Here is a 15,807-nt window from a genome sequence, read left to right as displayed (position 1 = left end):
TGTAAAATACACCCAGAGCTGAGGATACTGCAGAGCAAATGCAGAGGCACAGAGCCCTTCCTGTGCAGGAGAGGGTGGGATGAGAGGAGCCTGTGGGGTGGGGAGAGGGGTGGCCAGGTCTTTTTCCAATTCCAGCTCGGATAGGCATGTAATGTATGGCTTAATTTCCTCTCAAATTAGACACTTGATAAAAAAAGTTATTATATCTGTCAAGTTGCCAGTGCTTTTTATGAGCGTGATAAACTAAGAACCACTGCTTTACAAACCTTGATAGGATGTTTCAGTACCTGGAAAACAATTTTATTGCAGCCTGGACTACTAACAAATTGCAAATACTGATTAAACCATAAAGTTACAACAACATTAAAAAATAATGAGAGGTTATTGCGCGGGGGGAAGGCTCTGGAGCAGCTGATGCAGCCACCAGGTTTGCTCTGCAAAGATCAGCTCTACAGGAGAGCTTTCCTGAGAAACAGGAAAGTCCAGGCTGGGTGCAGGGGGGACAGGGACAGGAGGAGGAGACCCTGGTGATATCTGTGCTCTGCATTTTCCTCACTGGGGAGGTTCAAAGTCAGAGCTTTGCACAGAGACAGCAGAAAGCTGAGGAGGCCGTTCACCCTTGCCCATCTGCTGAGCTCTGCTGAGTGCTGAGTGCAGGTGCTCTCCACGTGCCCAGCTCTGAGCAGGGCTCAGCTGGGACCCCACACCTGGCACAGCCTCTTAATGCCATTCCTGCCCTGGAGCACCTGCCTGGCACAGCCCGGGGCCTCTCCTGTCCTTGTCCTGGTTCTGCTCCTCAACAGCAAACTCTGCACCTCTCCCTCTCTCTCCCTCCTTCATTTAAGGTCCTGCTTAATTACTGCGTCACGCCACGGCTGAACTGATGGTGCTACAAGTGAAAGCACTCGGGGTTGTTGGCAGCAAGGTGGATTTGTGAAGCTGATTGGAATGTGTTTGCTGAGGAATGTGATGGAAGAGGGGGAATGAGCAAACAGGCAGAAGGATGAAAATGGAAGTGGGAAAACGTCCCCGTGTCAGGCAAGACGGTCCTTGGGAAGGCCACAGTGACCCTGAGACAGGGCTGCTCCTTCCTCCTCCACCTGACCTGCAAGAAGAGCTCCTTTATCTCTCCAAGACTCAGGCACAAGCAGAGAGGAGAGTTCCAGAGAGATTCCAGATTCCCCTGAGAGGAGAATTACAGAGAAATTATCTCAAAGGCGGAGATTAGGGGGAATCTTCCTTCCTTTTAGTGACACTGGCTGTGACAGAGTGGCCTTTCCCAGCCCTGGGTGGGCAGGTTTCCAGCAGGCTCCTGCAGGGCTGGTGGCAGCAGGGGAGCTCCAGGAGGGGCTTCAAGCTGGGAAGAGCTGTCTGACAGCTGCTCTGGGGCTGCCCCCTCACTGCTGGCCTCTGTGTCCCCACATGTCCCCACGTGTGCCTTGTCATTCCAGAGCCCAGTGACTGCTGGAACAAACCCCTGCCAGAGAAACGGGGTCCAAACCAGTCATTGACCCCTCCAGTGTGCCACTCCCAGAGCCCCCAGAGCCCTGGAGGGCACAAACAGAGCCATGGAGGGTCACAGAGCCCTGTAGGGCACAAACAGAGCCCTGAGGGCACAAACAGAGCCCTGAGGGCACAGAGCTCTGGAGGGCACAAACAGAGCTCTGGAGGGCACAAACAGAGCCCATGGAGGGCACAGAGCCCTGGAGGGCACAGAGCCCTGGAGGGCACAAACAGAGCCCTGAGGGCACAGAGCTCTGGAGGGTACAAACAGAGCCCATGGAGGGCACAGAGCTCTGGAGGGCACAAACAGAGCTCTGGATGACACCAGCAGAGCTCTGGAGGGCACAAACAGAGCCCATCCCTGGGCCCAGCGTGGGGCTGGCACTGCTGTCCCAAGGAGGGCACAAAGCCAGCAGGGACAGGGCTGTGCTGCCACCTGCTCCCTCGTGGCACCTGGGGGCTCTCAGGAGCCCCAGGGAATGGGCCAGGGCAGGCCAGGGCAGAGCAGCCCCTGTCAGGCTCTCGCCGTGCTCCGGTGCCTCGTGTCCCCTGCATAAATGCAATTTCCCTGAATGTCAGAGGGAAGCATTACAGATAACACACTGCGTGTGTCTCTGACCCAGTAAGTGCTGAAATCACAGATCTCATTATTCTGACATGATAGAATTCTTTCCCCTCCCTGCTGCAACCCTGCTGCTGTTGTTTTCCAGACTGCAGACATAATTGCCGAAGGTGCAAAGCCTCCGCAGACAAATACGTCTTGCCTACTTCCCTAAATCTAGCAAAACGCCAGCTCTGTGTGTGCATAAGCAGGAGCTTCAGCTCCCAGCAGGAGCAGCAGGGCTCCATCGGGTGCCAGCCCCACCTCTGGGGACGTGTGGGGCCGGGGCAGAGCAGGGATGCTCCGAGGAGCGTTCCCAGGCTCGTGGTTCCCAGGTGACGCTGCCAGGCAGGGTGTGCCACCACGAGGGGCCACAGCTCAGTGGGGAGCCCTTGGAGGAGCAGTCCTGGGTATTCACAGCTCAGGGGTCTCGGGGGATTGGCCTCATTTCACTGCTTTGGACAGCATGCCCTCTGTGGGCTCTGTGCCCTCCGTGGGCTCTGTTTGCTCCCTTCAGGGTCTTTGTGCCCTCCATGGGCTCTGTTTGTGCTTTCCAGAGCTCTGTTTGTGCCCCTCCAGGGCTCTGTGTGTGCCCCCCAGGGCTCTGTGCCCCTCCATGGCTCTGTTTGCGATTTCCAGGGCTCTGCTTGTGCCCTCCAGGGCTCTGTTTGTGCTCTCCATGGCTCTGTTTGTACTTTCCAGGGCTCTGTTTGTGCCCTCCAGGGCTCTGTTTGTGCCCTCCAGGGGCTCTGTGCCCTCCAGGGGCTCCGTTTGTGCCCTCCATGGGCTCTGTGCCCCTCCAGGGCTCTGTTTGTGCTCTCCATGGCTCTGTTTGTGCCCTCCAGGGCTCTGTGTGTGCCCTCCATGGCTCTGTGTGTGCCCTCCAGGGCTCTGTTTGTGCCCTCCAGGGCTCTGTGTGTGCCCTCCATGGCTCTGTTTGTGCCCTCAGGGCTCTGTTTGTGCCCTCAGGGCTCTGGGGGCTCTGGCTGTGGCACACTGGGGGTGTCAATGACCTTTCCATGGCTCTGTTTGTACTTTCCAGGGCTCTGTTTGTGCCCTCCATGGGCTCTGTGCCCCTCCAGGGCTCTGTTTGTACTTTCCATGGCTCTGTTTGTACTTTCCAGGGCTCTGCTTGTGCCCTCCATGGCTCTGTGTGTGCCCTCCAGGGCTCTGTGTGTGCCCTCCATGGCTCTGTTTGTGCCCTCCATGGCTCCGTTTGTGCCCTCCAGGGGCTCCGTTTGTGCCCTCCATGGCTCCGTTTGTGCCCTCCATGGCTCTGTTTGTGCCCTCAGGGCTCTGTTTGTGCCCTCCATGGCTCTGTGTGTGCCCTCCAGGGCTCTGGGGGCTCTGGCAGTGGCACACTGGGGGTGTCAATGACAGCCTCCTGCTCACCCCTCTCCCCTCAGAGGCGTTTCACATCTTCCCCCTGTGATGACAGCAGCAGCAGAGCTGAGGAGTGAGGGGTTATCCTGACACCTCCCGTGGTTTGGGTTGAACCCCAGAGGTCAGCAGGGTGCAGAATGAGGGGTGGGAGAGTCCCAGGGGATGTCCCCCCCAGCAGGGCCCTGCTGCCAGCCCCAGCTGGGTGGCACGGGCTGGGAAGCACAGCTAAACACACAAAACACAGCCCAGGGTGGGCAGGGCTGCCCCCACGGGTCCTCAAGGAGACAAAGCAGCGTTTTCTCACAACCTGGAAACGCTCCACAGGCATTGCTGAAGTTTGAGAGAAGCAACTCAAAACCAGAGGAATTCCTTTCCCTCCCTCTCTCTGCAGAAACCCAGAGCAGTGTAACTCAAAACATTTTGCTTTACCAATTAAAATCTTGTGTTTTCATCCAAACCAGCTTGTTTTCTAGCAGAAGTGCAGTTTTTTTCCGACAAAAATCTATTTTCTGGTAAAAAGCAACTGACTTTCAAGCTGAGAAAGGAGCTGAGGGAGGGAGCTGTGCCCTGGCTACAACATCCTGGGGGGCTCCCAGACCCCAGGACCGCTCACAGCCACTGGCACTGGCCAAACCATCACCCAGGAACACTTCTCCAAAACAGAACATCATTTTCTGTGAACGATCTGAGCCCTCAAACGCTGACAGGCCTCGGGCTGGGAGGCCCAGAATGATTCCCAGCGCCCTGGTTCTGCTGCTCCCTTCTCCCCACCACCCTGGGGCTCACTGCAGCTTTTTTGTCTCCTCCTTTTTTCTGGTGGAGGGAGAGAACCCTGTCCTGATTAAAAGGATCTCATTTTCCAGCTGTTTGAGGCACAGGCCTGTGCCAGCACCCGGGATCAAACCTCCTGCTGTGGCAGAGGCCGCTCCAGCCCCAGGCCAGCCCTGAATTTTGCCAATAGCTCCAATATTTACAGTTCTCCTTCAGGGCTTTCATTCCGGGCCACAGAGCTTTCGCAGGCGGGCTCTGGAGTTTGTCTTGGACTTGATCTGCAGATGTGGGGCTGCCTCTGCAGGCCTTTGGGGATGGTTCCTGTGTCAGACAGCAGGAGGAGGAGGAGGAGGAGGAAGTAGAGAAGGGGATGTGTGTGTGTGTGTCTGCATCCCTGGGTCACCCCCTCATTCCCCCTCTCCCAGGGGCCTCCTGGAGAGGGCGGCTGGGAAAACCACCCCAAAGGGATGCTGCAGGCAGCACTGCTGGGCCATTGCTGCCATTCCCAAAATGAAAGCACGAGGCCTGGCTGGGTGGGTGGTTCACAAACCCCTCACCAGCACAGCAAACCCCCCTGGCAGCAGGAAGGGAGCTTCACCTCATGGTACTGCCATGGAGGGCAGGGACACCTCCCACCAGACCAGCTCCATCCAACCTGGCCTTCACTCCCACGAAAATCCCTCAGACAAGGAAAAATCACTTTTTTAGGCCCGACCCTGCCTGCCTGGCGCTCAGGACAGGCAGAACCTGCCCAACCTCACCCCAAAGGGGTTCCTCTCACCAGGGCTGCCCCCAGAGCCCACCCTGGCTTTGGGAAGGGCACAGCCTCTCCCCGTGCCCAGCAGCCGCGTTTGGGGGCGGTGGAATCACCTCACAGCCCTGGCTGCTGATCTTCTGGGCAATTATTTGGAAGTAATGAAAGTGAATGCATGACATTTAAAAAAGAAACTCCGCTGTCAGCAGGAAAGCTGCCACATTCCTCCCGCACCTCGGAGAATACGCTTAGCTTGAAATAATGTTCATTTTAGCAGAGTTGTAAATTACAAGTGTGCTGGGGTCTTGTGGGATTTATTACCATTTGGAAAGAGGTTAGAGGCCTCGTGCTGTTGCTGCTGCATCTGGTGCACGCTACAGAGCAGAGTTTGGAGGAGAAAGAAAGCACCTTTTATAGCACATCCCCGGTGGCTTGTAGGGCCAGGCTTACACACACAGCCCCAGCGCCAGCAGGGAAGAGGAAGGATTGCAGAATCCCTTTTCCCAGTTGCTCATCGTTATTGATCCATGGTTATTAATACCCAGTGACCCCACCTGGCTGGGCTGAGCAGGCAGCGAGGCCCCGGGGCTGGGCACGGCTGCTGCGTTCTGCTGGGACAGCTCTTTAATTTTCTCAGGTTTATGTTCTTTTTTTTTTCATTGCAGGTGTTTCATAAAAATGCAGCCGCGGACCTGGCAGGAAGCAATAAGCTTCAGCTTCCTCTGCATGAACCAAAGGGATTTCTGCCTCCCTCCTGGCAAGGATGGAGTTGTGCTAATGTAAGATTAATGCTCTGCAATCCTGACCCCGCTGTCTTCAGTGTGTAAATGCTGAAGGGTCACCTTTAGTCCATGCCATTAGTGATTAATTAATCTCAGTGTTTATTTGATCCGTCCCTCTCAGTGAGAATTCCTGCACTAATGCTTTTTGACTCCTTTTGCTCTCCCCCTGTGCACAGTGTTCCCCATCAGAGCACTTTGATATCCCAAAGGCAGCAGGACTCTCGTCCTCTGGAACACCCGGGAACCAGCCCGGACCAGGAACACAACCACAGGTCCACAGGGACAGCCAGGAGGAGGCTTTTAACCCACATCAAAGCAGCCCAGACAGGGAAATGGATGTCGTGGGGCTGCCTTGCAGAATTCCTCACAAGTTTCTGTGCCAGCTAATATAGGAGAGATTGATTTTTCAACTTTCACCAAACTAGCTTTCCCCCGAGGAGGGGGGCTGCTGGCCGAGGGAAGCTCTTGTGGGGAGCACTGGAAAGGAGCAATGTTGAGGGAGGTGGGGGCTGTGGGGAGGAGCTCTGGGATGCTTCATTTCTGCAGGGCTGAGGCAGCAGCACCCCTGCCCTGTCCTGTCCTGCCCTGCCCTGTCCTGTGGGAGCAAAGCCAGGCTGTGCCAGCAGGGCTGAGGCCACAGGGGCTGTGGGACAGTGACCTCTCAGGCTGCCAGAGCTCTGGGCACATTTGTACAAACCCCAGGTACAAACACCAGGTACAAACATCAGATAGAAACCCCAGGTACAAACCCCAGGTACAAACCCCAGGTACAAACACCAGGTACAAACACCAGGTACAAACACCAGGTACAAACCCCAGGTACAAACACCAGGTACAAACATCCTCAGTGCTGTGTGGAACAATCACAACTGCCACGGGCTGGGGAGAGGCCAAGGTGGGTGGCTGGCACCCAGAGCATCGACCTCAGTGAGAGCTCTGGCTCATCAACAGCCTCCCAGCCCAGGGATGGGATTTTCTTAGATCCTGAGCTCTCCTCCCCATATGTTTATCTCTGTGAATCCCATTAATCATGTTCTGTGCCTGGACAGTTTATAACACCACATCCATCCTCTAAGAGCTGTTATCGTACACCCTGAAGATCTGTCAGATAAATAGCCAGGTCAGCTGCAGCTGTTCCAATATCCTGAAGAAATCAGATGTATCATTTTGGATTAAAAAAGCCCCACACAAGCACACACCCCAGAAGATCCCCACCCGCCCTGGGCTGGCTGGGAACCTGTGTGTCTTGGCCCTGCAGGTCCTGCTGCTGCTGCCTTCCATCTGCAGCCCGTGATAAATGGCTGCAGGGTGCCAGGTACAGTTCAACGGGGAAAAATCCCAACATGTGACTGAGGCATCTCCTCGCAAGTCATCAATCTAAAAGGAGGCCGGTGCCAGGACAAGGTTCTCACTCACTCCATCCTGCTGCCAGAGGAGGGGAGGAGGAAGGGAAGGCCCTGCCATTTTCCACTCACACCGAAAGTGCTGCCCAGGCATTAACCCTCCCTGCAGCCCCACAGCTCACACAGGGCTCTGACACCCCCAGCACCAGCCCTGCTGCTGGGTGATGCTCAGCCTCTGCTCCCCACAGCCCCAGAGACACTGTTAACCCTTTCATCCACATAAAATGAAATGCTGTAACACCCCTGGCAGGGCCTTCAGGAGTCAATCAGCACAGCCCAGGGAGTGCTCCAGGCACATCCCGAGGAGCAGAGCAGTGCTGGCTCCCTCGGGCTGGTGCCCATGAGCCCTGCCCATGGCAGGGATGCCCGGGGCTCAGAGCAGGAGAGGCTGTGCACCTACAGAAAACACGGCTGGGCCCTTCAGGCATCCCTCCATGCTCCCCTCAGCCTTTTGCTCATGCTGTGATTCCAGGTTCCTGGAATCCCACTGGTGCCAGCAGCAGCTGTGGCCAGGCTGGGTCCCTCTCTGCCTGGTGGCCCGTGTCCCTGGGCTCTCTCTGAGGAGCTGAATGTCCTGCCAAGGTGCCTCTGCTCCCCTCTGCACCAGCCACATCCCGAGCCGTGTGCCTGGTGCCAAATTGAGTTGTAGCCGTGAATTATTTAGAAGCATCAGTGGAATATTGTTGTATCAGTAACGCAGACTATCAGTTTGTGGCCTTGGGGCTGCCTCAGCTACACACTCCATCACTATTTTCTCTCATGAATAATGTAGGAGTGGAATTACTCTGCATGTAGAGAATTCATACCCTGAGAAAACAAGGTTGCTCCAAAATTAATTTTCCGTACTAAAAGAGCGACAGAAAATCAATTAATCGCATATTATTCTATACGGAGACAGAGTAAGGGAAACAGGGAAAATGGCTGTAGCTATACATCAGCAAACGCTGTATTGGCAGAGAGCTTTGCAGGGAGGTGAGTTACAGCCAGCTACAAAGAAGGGAAATATATTCCGCCCGAGAGAGCCCTCGAACATCAGACTCGCTCACACGCAGCCAGCTGGGCGCTGCTGCCGGCGAGGAGGAGCTCGGAGCTCGCAGCCCTGCCTTCCTCTCCTCTGGGCTCCTTCCTTCGTGCTGCCACTAGCGGGCTCAGCTCCCGGCCCGGCAGCTCGCCGGGAGCCGCTGTTCCAGCGGTGCCAGCCCCGGCTGCGCAGAGCAGTTCTCGGGATGCGCCCGGCTCCGGCTCCGGCTGGATGGGAACCGCTCCCTCGGCAGGAACCGCCAGCACGATCTCAGGAACCTCATCTGAGTGAAGTTCCCGCACCACGGAGCTGGAAATCCTGGGGATGGAGCTCAGCGCTGGGGCTGGAGGGTGCGAGGAGCCGCGGTGCTCCGGAGCTCCCCTGCTCCGGGTACATCCCGCGATCCCAGCTCCTGCCCCTGGCTCCGATTTCCCACGCTGCTGCTGTCAACAGAGCTTCGTTTTTAGCTCTTTAACTCAAATAGTAAGCAGCTATTGTAGACCAGAGCTGAGAGACTTAATTAATATTTAAAATGGCTTTGAGTCTCGCAGCAGAGCAGAGCATCGTTCCTCAAAGCACTTCTGGAAAAGAGGGGATGCTGTGGAACTGATGCAGGTTCAGGCACGGCTCCAGATCGGCACAGAACCATCACAGACAGAGAAAACCTCCTGCAGCTCTTCCCTGGGCTGGGTGCTGCTTCCCCTCTGCTGCAGGACACCCCAGGGATCTGCTCCCCTCAGAGGAGAGGAGTTCCTCACTGGAGTTTGGGTTATTTCTCCTCTTCAACATTCAAAAGTGACTCCACCAGCACATGGCCACAGAAACACCCATGGAAAGGCTGAGCCACGCTGTGACCTGTATCTGTTCCACTGCTTCGTTAGCTCTGATTAATAACACTCACTGGTTTAACAAATGTTAGAATAATTACGGGATGAGAAGTTACGAGGCTGACCTCAAAAAAATCTGGTCAAACATCAACAGCATCTTCAGGAATAAAACTCAAAACCAGCTAATCTGGTTTTACTGCAGTAATTATCTTTTCCCAAGCTCTCAATTCTTCTGTCATCTCCTAGAACTGCTAAATTTTTAGGGTCATCACACAGTGGAGATCATTTTTCCAGCAAGGAAAACAGAGATTTCAGACTGTCCACAACAACAACAACTGCAATGGCACATACAAGTCTTGGGGTTTATTGCAGGGTTATTAACCAGGATTGTTTCTAGACTGAATTTACAGAGATTTTTATTTCTCTTGGCACTATTAACAGGAAAAATTGAAGAAACAATCCTCTGTACCTTTCCCAACACGTCTTTTACCATCTCTAGATGTGGCTAAAAACCCACCACAGGAGTTGGAGGCCAGCATCAAATGAGAGTGGGTAAAACCTCAGATCTGACACAAGAATCACCTCTTCTTTCAGTGATATGGAGGGCAGAGTTTTCTCTCCGTTTGTCCAAATCCGAAATACCAACAAGGATGAAAATAAACCAATGTATTTTGTGTTTAAGCCCAGAAACCACACACTATGGCCTGGGTGTCAGTCACAGACTGCTCTGGGTTGGGAGGGACCTTACAGCTCATGCAGTGCCACCGCTGCCATGGGCAGGGACACCTTTCTCCATCCCAGGTTGCTCCAAGCCCTGTCCAGCCTGGCCTTGGACACTTCCAAGGATCCTCTACAGCTCCACAGCTCTGCTCCTCCAAGCAGTGTGGGTTTTTCCCTGCTTTGGAGGACAAAAAGGGCTCTCAGAGCCCCGAGTGCAGGTGTGTGCTCATGCTGGTGCTGAGCCATGGCTTTATCTGTCCCTGCAGGAAGGAGTCAGAGGAGTGATGTGCACGAATGACCCAAGGACAGCAGAAGCTGAGCCCCCTCCTGCTCCCAGCCCCTCTCTTGCTGTATTTGTAGGGTGCCCAGATGAAGGGAGGAATGATGAATCTGACTCCATGTTCTCAGAAGGCTAATTTATTATTTTATGATACCATATTATATTAAAGAATACTAAACTAAACTATACTAAAGAATACGCAAAGAATACTTACAGAAGGCTAAAAAGATAATAATAATAAATAGATAAATAGATAATAATAATAGATAAAAAGATAATAGTAATAAAAAGATAATGAAAACTCGTGACTCTCTCCAGAGTCCCGACACAGCTTGGCACTGGTTGGCCAAAGAGTGAAAACAATTCACATGAAACCAATGAAACAATCACCTGTGGGTAAACAACCTCCAAACACATTCCAAAGGAGCAAAACACAGGAGAAGCAAATGAGATAATTACTGTTTTCCTTTTTCTCTGAGGCTTCTCAGCTTCCCAGGAGAAAAATCCTGGGCAAAGAGATTTTTCCAGAGAATGTGAATGCCACGCTCTCCCCCCCAGCAGCAGTGATTTATCCTCTGCTCCGCAGAGCCCCGGCCAGCGGAGCATCTCCGCGGGTATGGAAGCGTTTAAGGGGTGTCCGCGAGTCCCAGGCCGCAGGGACATGAAAGGGGAGATGCTGGCCATGATTTATGGCATGCTGAGCAGTTTGACAGTCACACTGTTTGAAACCACTGTCCTCTGGCTTCCCCCGGGCTCGGGGAGGGCTCGGCGCTCCGTGCGGGGGCGGAGGAGCAGATTGATGGCGCTGCTCCCCTCCCGCCCCCCGCCAGATGTGCGGCAGGGCAGGAGGAGCTGCTCAGATCCCAGCCCTCAGCTCCGCAGATGTTTATTGAGTTATAAATTCAGCCTTTCACGAGGTTCCTCAGAGCTGCCGTGGTGGCTCTGCTGTCCTGGGATGGGGGCCCTGCCCTGCTGGTTCATGACGGGTAGGGAAGGTGCCAATGTTGCCCAGCTGCTTTTCTACCCCTGATTTAGAGCAACTGAACCTTCCCCGTGACTCCTGGCAGCACCAGGCATGGTCAGTGAGGAGGGCAAAGCCATCTCCCTTCCCCAGGAGCCATCCTCCTTCCCCCAAACTGGGCAGTGCCTTCCACCTGGGAAGCAAGGAGAAGTGTCTCTCTGTCCTTGCTTTCTTTGGCTTTTAGGACTCACAACTTCCCTGGGAGCGTGAAGGATGGGACGTTCCTCACACGCAGAGAAAAGAGGCAACAGCAGGACTCCGGGAGCTGGGATTTTTAACAACTTTTTGGAAATGTGTTGTGTGAGAGCTGCCTGCCCCGTGTCCAGCAGCCACCAGCACCCCACTGGAGCTGCAGCCACTTGGGCTCTGGAGCTCCTGCACACCCTGCCCATGTCCTACAGCAGCCTTTGCTGGAGACCCCAAATCCCACCCTGCCAGTCCCTCAAGCTTTGATACCAACACTTCAAACACTGGATTATTCTGTCCACCCCCTTTAGACTAAATCTGCCTTGGAAAACAAATGGCTCTACTGGGCTCACAACGCTCCCGCAGCTGACTCCGTAATGAGCTGTTTATTATAGTTCCCATAAGTGAAATCCATTAAGTCTGACAGAAATGCAGCGAAAGTTTACATTCCGCATCCGTTTGAGGGCAGTTTGGAATTAAATTTGCCCCTTCCCTCCTCCACCCCAGCAAAGCTGCACACGATACTCAAATGAATTTTCCATCATTATTTTCCAGAAGAATAAGGCTGAACTTGAGTGGGCCCTGGATGATTTGGCAAGTTGTCCAACTCATCTGCTCAGAGTCTAAATTTTCTCCCTTCCAGTGTCAGTTTTCATGCTTGAAAACTTGAAAGGAAGAAAGGTGGTTTGGGGATGACATTGTTCCTTAAATCTTATGCGTGAGTGATTGGATGTTTTCTATCCTCCTCTCCAGATTAATCTCGGTGCATTGGGGTTACTGTTACAGCTGGATGGAAAATGGAGTTTCCATTGCATGAGAAGTTCTGAGGTTTTGTCCCAAATCTAGACAGAAAACCAGCGTCTGTTACTGTGTTATAACTCAACAATTAATCCTCTTCTTGAGTATCAATTACATTATGACCTTAATACAGAACAGCAAAGTCAAAATGAAAGATCTGGGGATTTTATAAGCAAAACATTGTAAAGTTTTAGACAAAAAGTTAAACAGAACGAAGATGTTAAAGTGAAACCTTTTTTTTTGCTGTTGATTTATCAGTTTTCCACAGAAAACCATTCCAGGTACATCCTTTTCATCCAGTTTTATCATTGTTTTTAAGCACTGTCTAACACAGTGCAGGCCTGGGGGGGTTTCCAGCTCTCCTGGCAGCAGTGAGGAACTGGGAATTGCGTGGAGCTGTAAAGGTGTGAGAACAGGGCAGAAGAGAACGAAATGGGCAACAGGCACCTGAGATAAATCCAGAATCCGTGGAAGGATTCAGTGGGGGGCTCCAGGGAGCATTCTGCTCTGCAGAGAGGTGGGAGCATCACCTGGCTCCCCCTGGAGAGGAAGATGAGTCTGTCCCCTGGAAAGGCTCTGGGAATTTTCAGCGATTCCAGCCGGGAGAGGCTGGCTGACCTTGGGGAAGCTGTCCATACCTCTGCAGATTGTAATCAGGTAATGCCTGAAGTGCTCCGGGGCTGCGGGCCCAGAACGCTGTGAGATGATCCCAAAGGCAATAAAACAGGGAGAAATGCTGTCCAGCCACACACAGAACTGTATCCTTGAAATTACATTTCCTTCCTCCCCTCTCCTCCTCCTCCTCCTCCAAACGTGGCACCGATTTGTCAAGCCTGGACAGATAATCCAGGGCTGTGAGCCTGGTTTATCACCAGGAACGGCCACATCACACCTGCACTGGGCGGAAGAGAGGCTTTGATTAACACAGATAAATCCAGAGGATGTTTGATGGCTGCAGTTTGTAAATCCAGCAAGAAAGGACTAATTTCTCTACGGCTGTGTGCGAGCTGGAGAGCCTGTCTGCATTAGCATATAAATGCATTTAAAGTGAGACAAATACTGGTGGCTTTGGCAAGCGGGATACCTCTGGAGTCGGGAATGTAAACTGTTTAGAAAAGGAAACATTTCTGTTTAAATGTAAGGAAAAGGCGGCTGGGGAAGGTAAACATCCTCCCAGGGCAGAAATCACTGCGGGGAAAGGTGGACGTGGGAGTTCTGGAGCTGTACCTGGGCACGGGGAGCAAATCCTGCTCCAGGGAGTCGTGGGAAGAGCCTGGTGGGATGATCCCCATGGAGCAGCACAATTCCCAGGCAGAGAGCCCCGGCAGCAGAGAGGGATGCACACGCACTGCTCCGAGGGCTGCCAAACCCAGATCCAGCGGGATAAACTCTCCCTCCAGATGGGGCTGGGTGATTTAGGAGCGCGGACTCATCAAGGGCTGGGCGGCTCCTTTGGAGTTTGCTTCCCAATTCCCACGGCTCAGGGCTCGCCAGCTCCCAGCACAGCAGAAATGACAATTGCAATAAGGAAGCTTCAGAAGTCTTCATCAAGCAGTGACCCGAATTTCTCCCCCTGAGCCTGGAGAAGTTAAAGGTACAGTCAGGCCTATTGTGTAAGAGAAGTCACCCTTCCAGAACATCCACTGCACGGCTCCATGGCATGTTTTTGTGGAGAAAAAGAGGGAAAAGGGCAGGGAATGCTGGCAGAGGCCTGGGGAGGCCCCAGCCCTGCAGAATCTCCGTCCACTCACGCACGACCCCGCTGCAACAGCAGGTTTGTCCAAATAGTCAAGATTTTGTCTGTTCATCACTCAGGGTTTGTTTTGGAAACAGCTGTTGGTCCGTGTGGTAAAACAGAAGATGGAAAGTGTCACAGGAATGTGGCTGTCATGCGAAACCTTCCCCAGGAATGGCAAGGAGATTTATATCCCGCGTTTGCTTTTAATTTGGTGCATATGGCTGCAGATGCCTGAGATGGGGAATGGCACTCGCAGCCAGGACACATTTTCAGGGATGGCTGGTGGCCGAGCGCAGGGGCAGAGCACGCTGCAGCCACAGCAGCCAGCCTGTGCTGGGAGGCAGAGGGACCCCAGCCCCAGGGCTCTGGGTGTCCCCACAGTGCCATCGAGGTGCCCCCCAAGCCTGGCCCTGAGCTTTTCCTCCTCTGAGCATCCCTGAGCCACCGGGCACGCAGAATCACCCAGGGGTTGCCAGACCCTTCCAGTCCTCTCCTGCCCCTGCTCACCGTGCCATGCTTCCTTACAGCACTTTTAAACAATTCTCAGCTTTTTCAAGCCCTGCTTTGGCCAGGAGTGCAAGGCAGGCAATGGGCAATCAGTTTAAATGCTTTTCTCTCCCTCCTTGTGTTTCTTTTGGGTAAAAAACAACCAAACACAAACAAACCCAAACCAGATGTGGCCTGGGCACTGCGAATGGAGCAGGAATCTCACGAGTGGTTCTGGAGATAAACAAGGCTGGGCTTGTAAAATGGAGACTGGTGCTGTGTGGGGAAGGGAAGAGGGCTGAGAAGAGGATCTCATTTTCAAAGAATTAGAAAAATGTGATGCAACTCTTAAAAGAAATGAAGAGAGAGGGAGAGAAATGCAGGGAATGCCACAAAAGTCATGTAGGCAGGAGTGTGCAGCTGGCTGAGTCTGAAAACAAATGATTTTAATCAGCTGCTATTCAACTACTGTCAGCTCTGATTTACTGTGTGCAGCCAATTAAGGGTTTTTGGGGGTTCAAAGATTACGAATGAAAGCCAAAACCACGTTGTTGGAGGGGAGGAACACTGAAGCAAGAGCAGGAGTGGGGCTGTCCCAGCCCTTCCCTGGGGTAACCAGAGCCCAGAGCCTGGCACAGGGGCTCACCTGGGTTTGGGTGTCCTGGCTGGGGGACACTGGGGCACAGCCCCTTGCTCAGGGCCCCCTGCCCAGGCTCAGTGCAGCTCCCAGGATCTGGAGCTGAGGATCCCTCTCAGACTGGAACACCCCAGTTCCTCTGACCTGTACAAAGCCCAGCTGCAAGGCTGGATAAAAGGAGCAGAAGAATTTGGAAGTGCTCTGATTAAAGCAGGCACGGTGTGATGGAGAAACAGAGTTCCCACTTGTCTCCCTGTGTCCTGCTGCAGCACCAGCACCTGCCTGTCCCAGCAGCCCTCTGAAAAAGGGGGTTCAAACTTTATCCCCCTCACACCAAGCAAGTTATTTCCATCACCTAAAACTGACAAAAGGGCTCGAGGTATCCTCTGCCTCGCAGATCATCACTAATGTACTCGAGGCACACACTTCCAGCAGGGCTGTGATACGAGCTCTCCACAATTAATTAGTCGTGCTAAGTGCTACGCAACGAAGGAAATTAAAAAGAAGAACTATCTTCCCAAGTCCAGAGCTATCTGGGTGTTTGCACAACTCCCACCTCAGTGGCAGATAATAGTCTGGAGCCTTTGATCCTCCAATAACTCTCCCAGCTCTTGGTGCTGCTGAGTGCCGCAGGCTGTGGCTGCTGGGATGTGCCACGAGGAGCCGGCGTCTCGTTGAGTCCCACAGACTGTGGTGGCTCCTGTTTGTCCTGGGATCTGCAGCTCCACTGATCCCAGAATCTGAATGGTGTCCCACAGACTGTGGTGGCTCCTGCTGGTCCTGGGATCTTCATCCCAGAATTGCCACTGTGTCCCACAGATTGTGGTGGTTCCTGCTGGCCCTGGGATCTGCAGCTCCACTGATCCTAGAATGTGAATGGTGTCCCACAGATTATG

This window comes from Pyrgilauda ruficollis, unplaced genomic scaffold, assembly GCF_017590135.1.
Source record: "Pyrgilauda ruficollis isolate IOZ18807 unplaced genomic scaffold, ASM1759013v1 scaffold113, whole genome shotgun sequence".
Lineage (NCBI taxonomy): Eukaryota > Metazoa > Chordata > Aves > Passeriformes > Passeridae > Pyrgilauda > Pyrgilauda ruficollis.
The sequence above is the reverse complement of the archived record's forward strand: the minus strand, read 5'-3'. Positions refer to the sequence as shown.